Source organism: Nicotiana tabacum, unplaced genomic scaffold (genome assembly GCF_000715075.1).
Source record: "Nicotiana tabacum cultivar K326 unplaced genomic scaffold, ASM71507v2 Un00128, whole genome shotgun sequence".
Lineage (NCBI taxonomy): Eukaryota > Viridiplantae > Streptophyta > Magnoliopsida > Solanales > Solanaceae > Nicotiana > Nicotiana tabacum.
The window spans coordinates 96,242-106,076 of NW_027438366.1; the positions used below are offsets into that span (position 1 = coordinate 96,242).

Consider the following 9,835-nt stretch of genomic DNA (forward strand, 5'->3'; position numbering starts at 1 on the left):
TGAGTAGTTTTGACATACAGGAAAAAAGAGAGCCAAAGATAGGTAACTCAACTAGGATTAGTTGTGGGTGGAAAAAAAACTAGGATTAGTTGTGGATGAAAATAAAAACTAGAATTAGTAGTTGTGAGAGCGGTAGATGGTCACAGTCACTCAACCAATAAAAAAAATGTGAGTATCTTCTTTATGCATTAAAGTTGTCAAGAAGATTTATATTATTAGATAAAAAAAAGAAGATAATTACAATAACTTTTATAATACAAATATGAATTGTTACCTGATAAAAGATTGTAAGTGACAAGTCATAGGTAAAACCAAAATAACAATGCAAAAATCTAATAACAAAGGTTTTTTACTTAAAAAAGTTTGCCATATTACTAATTAAGATGTCATCTCTTTTAGCTCCCTCTTTTCTCCACCTCCTCACCTTTATTTTGGGCTTATATATATTCACTTCACTCACTCTGTTTTAGAACACCCCTACTTCTCTCCTCTTTCTCTGCTTTATTCCTTGCACGTAAACTTCTACAAAGAAAACATGGAGTCAAGCAACAGAACAGTCACCACTACCACAACACCGCTGTCTCCTTGCTCCATATCGCCGTCACGTAACTCACCATCTCCGCCGCGGGTGGTGGTCACACCTTGTGCTGCCTGTAAGATATTACGGCGGAGATGCGCAGAGAAATGTGTGTTAGCACCTTATTTTCCTCCCAATGACCCCTTCAAATTCACCACTGCTCATCGTGTCTTTGGCGCAAGCAATATTATCAAGTTCTTGCAGGTATATATCTTTGCACTTGTTACTTCTTGTTCCTCTTTTCTACTATATTAATTCAATTTCCCACTTATATTACCTTTGTAATTCAACTAGATGAGATTTTTAAGTCACGTTAATATACTTCCTATAATATTTTTCACTAAACGGTAAACTTCCAATATATTTTACTCGAGAAGCAAGTTTACAATCACTCTGTTTGTGTTTTTAATTCCAGTTTTACCTTTTTTTATCTTTTTGAATATTTAGTTACTGTATAGTATCGGTTTTTTTTTATTTTTGGGTCAAAATGCAAGTAGGCAAATAAAGGAGACATGTTTTAATATGATTGAGTTTAATGCCCGGATAACCAATTAGGTGAGATTATTAAGTAGTATTTATGGTAGTTCCAAGTGGAAAATAAGAGCCTAGCCAAACAGCCAGAATTTGATAGTGAACCCCCAATAATATTGCTCTTCTTTTAGTCTAGAGGAGGGAATTGATTTTAAGGCCAACATACATTCAAATCCTTTGGATATACTATAATGAGAAGCAACAACCACATTGCTTTATTAATTATAACAGAATATATTTTTTCCTATTTTGATGATCCCCCTTACTTTCTTTTCCATGTAGCTATAGTTTCATCTTTTATTTAATTTCCCAAAAAAAAAAAAAAGGACCAGGCATATCGCTACCAACTACTCATGTCTTATTGTGACAAATATATTTTCTCTCTCACAATTCCATTAGTTGTTCGGACAATCAATGGTTTTGGACCAAATATTCTTCCTATTGACCTAATGATGAAATCTAATTAGTACTACTTATTATTTTTCAATTTTGATTAGGAATTACCGGAAACTCAAAGAGCAGATGCAGTGAGCAGTATGGTGTACGAGGCTAACGCTAGAATGAGGGATCCAGTTTATGGTTCTGCTGGTGCAATTTGTCAACTTCAAAAGCAAGTAAATGAGCTCCAAGCACAATTAGCCAAAGCACAAGCTGAGGTTGTCAATATGCAGTGCCAACAAGCTAACCTCATGGCTTTCTTTACATGGAAATGGACCAATCTCCACCCGCATCACCCGAACAACCTCTGGACAAGTTCACTAGTAATACTATACATGGCACCTTTCAAAGTAGCATGAGTTTCCTAGATGATCAGAACAACAATTTTGGGTTATTATGGGATCAGCCTCTCTGGACATGATTAATTAAAAGGACGATATATGCTCATCAAAAGATCTACTATTTAAATCTGATGGATTCAACCTTTTAACTTTTACCATTGAATTCATTACACTTCTGAAATTATAGGTTTAGAATTTAATATTTATTAAATTTTAGAAATTTCTCATAGATATATACACTATGTATACAAAAATATTGGACTCAATTGAATCTAGTGAACCGGAGTCGTTTGCATGGCTCTGTTTCTGTTGTCATATGTATGAGCCGATTTTAAGTACTCCTAGCAGATTATAGTGGAAAGATAACAAAATTGTAATATAATATGAACGAGATCTGGATATATATTATAGATGTGAGTCTATGTCTGGTTGGATTTTTTTTTAGTCTTGTAACTTGTTCCCGCCATGTTATCTTTATAATGTTTGTTTATGTGAGAAGATAGATGACTTTCTTATATGTATTCTTCTAAGTCTTATAGTCCTTTCCCACTTCACATTATTGAATCTAATTAAGCCAAACTTTTTGGTCACCTAATAGCTTACTAGCAAACATTAAATTGAATTACGGATGCTTCATTGGAATTACGGTACTTGCCTGATTGATCGACTGCTGATGTCCAGATATGTTTTAGACATTCGGGTGGTGGAGTTGGGATCATCTATGATGATTCGTGCGTTATATAGATTTCGAGACTAGGAGTTCTCAGAAGTAGATTGTTTTGTGGTTGTGGACTGTGAAGATGCGGCCAATGTTAGCCTGATGGTAGTATGTGTTATGGTTAGGTCAACGTGGACTTTTGGAGGGAAATTTATCTATTTGGGGATGACCATAGTTGATTTGGGGGGCGATTGGTAGGCCCAAGGAGGATGTGTACTCTACACTAAGTCTGATTCGTTGCCTCAGAACTGCTAGTGTTGAGGGGCGTGTCATCCGGTTAGCATTGAGCTTGTCCTTGTTCTGATAAGTTTAATGTGTTTCTCTTCCATGCTACAAGGAGTTGCAATTTGTTAGTTATATGCACACATGATGCGGTTCTGATTGGGCCTTATAGCGGAATCTGAGCGAGATGGTTATTGGGGTGTTGAATGGTTTATTGCGCCTTGGTTATGGTCTTTCCTATTTGTGGTATATGGTGTTAACCGTTCCTCCATGGTTATAGTCATGCACTTCGTGTACTTGATGCCGAATTATGTGTGGTTATTGATTTTGTGCATTGTGGCTTGAGCTATTTCATATGGACTGGCATTTGGATAAGGTGACGCACTGTAGCAGAGTTATGTTGGGATGTGATCCTTTGTGTTAGATTAGTGGGTCTTGGTTCTACTATGTATGATGGGTTCATAGAATTGCGGTTGTGGTGGTACTTGTTGAGCTTGTGGAACGGTTCTCCCATTTGAGTCAGTTTTCCATATTTGAGTACATTTGAGTTGCTGCCTATTAGAGCACGGATTGCACGATTCGTGGCTCTAGGATGTATTGGTGTGGCATTTCAGTAGAGTAGCTTGTATTTGATGAGGTGAAGTCTTTGGTGCTGAAGTAATTGCTATCAAATTTGATTACGGTATGTTTGGGAGAGTAATATTGGAAGTCAACTTAGGATTTGAGCTATGGATTCTAGTTGGGCGAGAGAGCTCCATGACTTGTTGATATGATGAGTGGTTATGAGTTTCTACGTTTTCATTCATCATCGGCAGGGTACAAATGTTTTGAATGAGGTTTTATTTATGTGAGCGCTTGGTATCAGTTGTGCATCTACAGTTTGTGATTTCCTAGATGAGTTGCGAGATGTGTTTTCTATGTTTTGGTGATGAGCCTGTCCGGAGGACTTGAGGCCAATATTAGACCGCAGTTTGGGCTCGGTAGTTTCTGTTGTGTGAGCATGTTCTATGGGACTTGTATGTCTGGTAGTATCCCTAAGAGCGAGATTTTTGGCATAGTGAGTGCTTGGATTATTACATAATAAATATGATGTAACTGCGGGGTGTGCTAAGATGGCTTTGATGTGACGAGAAGTGTTACTTGGAATGCGAACAATACTATTGGGTGCTTGAATTCTATGGTGTGTTGTACAGTCTTAAGTTATGAGTGTTTTGATGGATTCTTTCATGTTGTTCAATTATGGAACAAAGTAGATTCGCATGTCTTATGGATGAGTTCAGACTCAGGAACATTAAGTGATTGCGTAATAATGGTGGTTGTAAAAGGGTAAATAGAGATGTTAGTTTAAGGCTAAGCAGATGGGTTATCATATGCGGGGTAATCTACCGATGTGTGATCCTTATGAAGATTGTGTGGAGACTTTTATAGGTGTTGCGATTTGAGTATGGAACTGTTGCAAAAGTTGACTTGATTGTCACGAGGATGAATGCGAGCTTCAGAGATGATTTGAGGTATTTTATGATCTGTGTTGCATTATCTTATAATGGATTTAGTTAAATCTCACTGCGAAATTATGACAGTAACAAAGTATGCGTATTTTGAGTTATCGGTGTATTATTCTATGGCTTTGAAACAAGTGGGGGAGTCTACCATCGGCGATTATATTGCATACTTACGTGTTGTATTGGTTTCGATCTGAAGTATACTTGTGGATCGGTTATGACTTGCAGACGTTGGGTTTGAGGATGACTTAAGCAAGGAAATTTCTAGATGCGTGATGTATTACACCTTATGGATATATGGAAGTATTAGGAGTGGTTTGGGGTTGTTGTTCGTGACGGATGTAATGTACTAAGAAAAGGGATTTGCTCGATTGCTTAGAGGCGTGGATTACTTCTTTGGGTGCTGGTGTGCTTGTGGAGCACGGATCGTTTGGCTCACTTTGGGCGGTTCATTTGAGATTTGTATAGGGTGGATGACTCTTAAGGAAGTTCTGAGGTGTTTAAGATTCATATGTGGCATTTGAAGATTTTTAGAATTTGTATATGGCTAGAATCTGAGATTTGCATTGGAGGTGTCAAGACTCGTTATATTTCTATATCATCATGGATTCTACATTTCAGTAACAGGAAGGTAAAGGAAACAATTTTAAATTCATAGAAGGTCTCTTTAGAGTGGGTGTCTCGGTTGTGGTACCTTTGGTGTGCTCAAGAGGGAATGCAACGGCTTATGGGCCTTAGGATGACATGGTTTTATGCTAGGATCTCTTGTGGTAAGCTTTGGGTAAGGATTATGGTGTTCTTTCAAGGAGAAGTGTTAACTTGAAGCAATTCGGAAGGAACTCGTAGAAATAGGACACCTTAGTAGTAGGTTGGGTCAACACGGTAATGTATATGATTGATTCTTTGGGTACTTATGATGTGGTGAGTCTCTACAGGTATTTTGCGATAATAATCTTGTGTTTTGGCGACCAGTGTGACATGGTTGAGTTAGAAGGGTTCAGTTCTAATGACTTGGTTATGTGCAAATATTTTTCGTAGACTTCTCGATGATTCCTACCGCGGGTTGGGATGTATATTTTCTACTACGATAAGGAGTATGTTGCGTACTATGATTTTCTCTTGGATGGGATCAAGTGGAAGGCTTCTAGCTAAATGGGTATGTATTCGGCTTGCGACTCAGGGTCGATAGTGAGATTCTCGTGTTTTTATACAATGTCCTGATAGAGGCAGTGCGTGGTGTGAGATTGGGATTTCCATGTGCGAGTATACGGTTCAATTTCAAAAGAAGGTCATGAATTCTTACATAGCATGGACGGTTTCAGATGGTTAGATGAATGTTATTACTACTTGGTATTACTAGGTTTTACGAGTCCAGATTAAGTGTCTAATAGAGTCTTGCGGATTGGTATGATGACGTCCAGACCTATCTTCGAGAGGCTACATGGCATTTAAGATAAACTTCCCATCTACCTTTCCTTTTCGTGCGGTATTGATTCATCTTGAAGCGTATCTCTTTGAATTCCTCCCACTCACTCATATGTTGTCGAAAAATTATATTGTGTATAGGATAAAATATTAATACTTGTTATTATTAAAAAAATAAACTTTGAACACCCTTGCACAACCCACTGCAAAGTGCACAATGGGAAATATAATAGTAATAAAACCTCTTATTATCTTTAATGTAAAGAAAATTGATTTTGTGTCTTTGTGAGATGCCACTGTGAACTGGTTATTGGGGTTAAATTAAAGTCATTTTAGTTTAGTAACACTAATTGACAGGAGTATCTGGTATGATGACTTATCAACAATGGCAGATCACGTACTGCGTCACTTTGCTGTTGTTAACATAAAAATATTATGTCAATCTAATCGAATAATTTGTTTAAGTAGCTTAATTAATTTCAGTTATACTTTTAGTGCTACGGTAAGGTCTGCGTACACACTATCCTTCCCAGACCCTACAGTGTGGAATAATATTGGGTATGTTGTTATTATAGTTTAAGCTGAGGAGACTACTAGCCTATTTGGCCAAACTTTTTTCTGGATCAGAAGTGCTTTGTTTTTGGCCAAAAATATTTTTTTTCAAAAATTGAGGTATTTGGCTTAACTTTTAGAAGGAAAAAAAGTGCTTTTAAGGAGAACCTTTAAAAAAATACACTTATAAGCAATTTTTAAAAGCCTGGTCAAACACAAATTAATGCTCAAAAGTACTTATCAAATTAATTAGTCAAACACAAATTGTTTATCGTCAAAATCACTTTATAAGTTGATTTTAGAAGCTTGGCCCTATACAGGTTATTGGCCAAGAAGCAAAATCTGAACTGCCATGTCATGACGAGTTCAAATTCATAGTTACCTTCCGACCATTGCTGCCCAAATGAGTCAAACTATTGCTTAGCATCTGTTGACGACATATGTATTGATTGTAGGATTATCTTTTTATCTTCAAATTTGTAGTAGAAAAGACAATTAATCACACAAATACTGGTAAGATTTGAACTAGATAGAATTTATAAAGTATGAGTGTATCTTACTCTTCCATTTTATACAAATGAAATATGAGAAGTTCCTACGTGTTGAACGATTAGAGTTGCTCTTAAGGCCCACTAGTGTAAAGCTCATTAAATTAATTACTATAACCTTAGTTGTTCCTATATAAGTATATATTGGATTAATGTTACTCTAGCCACAGTTAGTTTATGATCTTCCACTTCCATTTGTATAGAAGCACTATCTATTTTGTATAGATTTACGTGTAATTCCTTCACTACATTATTCTGAACAGCCTTGCTGTTGCTCAATCACAAATGAAAATTTGATGATTTCCAGCCGATGTCGAAATCTAGAAAACATCCAAATTTTGGCGGCAAAATCCAATTTTTCCTCTAATTTTGAGAGGAAAGTATATTTTGGACGTATCATTCAGATCGAGAATGCACGTACACTTGTCCGGCTTCTTGTTTGTTTTTTTGTCTAATCATGGCTTATGTTTCCCTTAAACGCGTATTACCATTATGCTTGTTTTTTCTTAAAGAGAGTAAATGATAAAACTATACATAGCAAAGTCATGTGCTTCACACATAGACTTGGCAAATTGCATACCAAGTTGACTAAATAAATTCCCAATTTTAGTCTGTCCTTATCTGTGAGTACTGTGGCACAAAAAAGAAACTCATTCTTTGAATGATAACTAAGCCGAATTAATGAGTGGAGTTGCAGTCTAATATTGTACAATTTAACTTACTTCACTTAACTTTAACGATTCTAATCTTATAAAATCCTTCAATCTTCCATCTTTCCTTTTCCCCGACTAAATACACTCTCACCAATAAAGGGATTCTTCTTGTTTGTAATCTTTTTTTTTTTTTGGTTAATAGGGGAAGAGACCAATCCAACCGTTAGCATATGATGGGAGGCATGACATTCAAATTCATAATATTGTGGTTCAAATCGTGAAATCTTAATCACCACAAGTTCAGAATATCCCACATGAATACAGTAATATGCACACTTTAAATAAATAGGTCAAATTTCAAGCAATACAACTAAATATAATGGGAAAATGAAACACAAATTAGAGTGTATATTGCAACTAGTATCACTTTTCAGCATCCCTTTTGCTTATGTCTCTTCCAAATGCAAATGTACGTGCATTTGCGCAGTCTTCAATTATATCCTTTTACATTGGCACCCAGGAACAAATCCATGATGTAAAACCGACATCAGTTTATTGTAAGTTGACTATCTGTCTATAATAGGATTATTACAAGCATTAACACTTGATAACTCCGGCCCCTTTTTTTCTTCTTTTGTAGAACAAGAAAAATTGAAAGATGAAAATATTGGTTACAAAGAGTTGATCTTTGTCTAAACTGCAGAAACGCGTTTGGTTCCTTATCATCTTTCCTGAACCTATTTTGCCTTCTTCTCCTCTTATTTTGTCTCTTCTATCAGTAAACATATTATTTTACCTTTTGTACTTTTAGTTCTGTAACACAAGTGGGGTGTACATAGACCGTGTTGGTTTGATTTTTATCTAAATCAAACCAAACCAACTATATCAGTTTGGATTGGTTCGGTTTTGTCGGGTTTTTCGAGTTTTCGAGTTTTTTGTTACTTAAATATTATGTATACGGTCGAAATCGGGCATGTCCGATTTCATAGGCACGAGGAGCTGCCTCGAGAGTAAGCTCGTAATAGACCAGGCTCGAGCTCAATGGCAGAGTATGGAGCATGAAGATCGAAGTGCTCGCTGAAAATCGAGACCGGGTATAATAACGGAATGGCGAGATATTAACAACTGAACGAAGATTTCGGCGGAAATCCCGAAACAGATCGAATCAAGCGGTTATTGACACCAATCATGGGGTTTATTTCCGTTATTAGAATTGTACCTTATTTAGGATTACTCTACTATATAAAGAGGGACCCAATTCATTTGTAAACATGATTTGACTGATAAGAATATACACAAACGTTGCTCTCTATTTCACTTACTATCCATTACTGTTCATCATTGTTTATTTTCTGTTCTTTACTGTTCTGTTACCCAACCTCGAAACCATCTCGAATCGAGGTCGAAAGCACTGCTAGAACACTAGTTTGATTTATTTTACTATTCAGCTTATTTATTCAATTCCTTGTTTATCAATTGGTAGTGGATTAAATCATGTATCCTTAAAACCACTAAATAAGTTTAATTGTTACTCGAATTTTAGGGTAAACAGTTTGGCGCCCACCGTGGGGTTAAGGATAATAGTGATTTTTCAGTACTGATTCTGGTGAAACACACTGTTTTACGCTTGGTCTTGTCAAGTATCTTTGCTTTCAGGTTAAAACATGTCAAACTCACAAAACGCATCCACACACGGTGACAATGGCCTCAGATTCCATGGTGAAAACAAAAATGTGATTGCTCCAGGAATCGAAGTGCCACAAGCTAATTATGGGGGAACACCGGTTGCCAACCCTATCGATGTCAGTTCACACGTTGCTCTAAATGCGGACCTAGGCACACATCTCGATGGAAATGTACGCAGAGAAGGTCGATCTAGTGGCCAAGGAACACAGGGCAGAGGAGACGAAGGAGTCAGTCTCCAAGTAATATTCGAGATGCTTCAGGCTCAGCAAGCCGCTATTGCTCAGTTACAAAATCAACATAGAGCTCCGAATAGGGTCGAGCCAGAAATTACTCGACGTACCGAGCCAGTACCAGAGATGCCGAATGGTAACGAATCGGGGACTCATCCTGCGATAATTAAAATGCTCGAGGAGCTCACTAAAAGAATTGAATCAGGGGAGAAGAGAATCGAAGCCAACGATAAAAAAATGAAGACATATAACTCTCGAGTTGATAAGATACCGGGGGCACCACCAATCTTGAAAGGGATGGATTCAAAGAAGTTTGTACAAAAGCCCTTTCCTCCAAGTGCGGCTCCGAAGCCTATTCCAAAGAAGTTTTGTATGCCAGACATACCCAAATATAATGGTACCACCGATCCCA

General features: G+C 37.0%; 1 pseudogene; it reads left to right on the forward strand.

Moving 5' to 3' along the window:
- The first annotated feature begins 420 nt into the window (after positions 1 to 420).
- Positions 421 to 2,104, forward strand: LOC107811277 (LOB domain-containing protein 1-like; annotated as a pseudogene).
- The last annotated feature ends 7,731 nt before the right edge of the window (positions 2,105 to 9,835 follow it).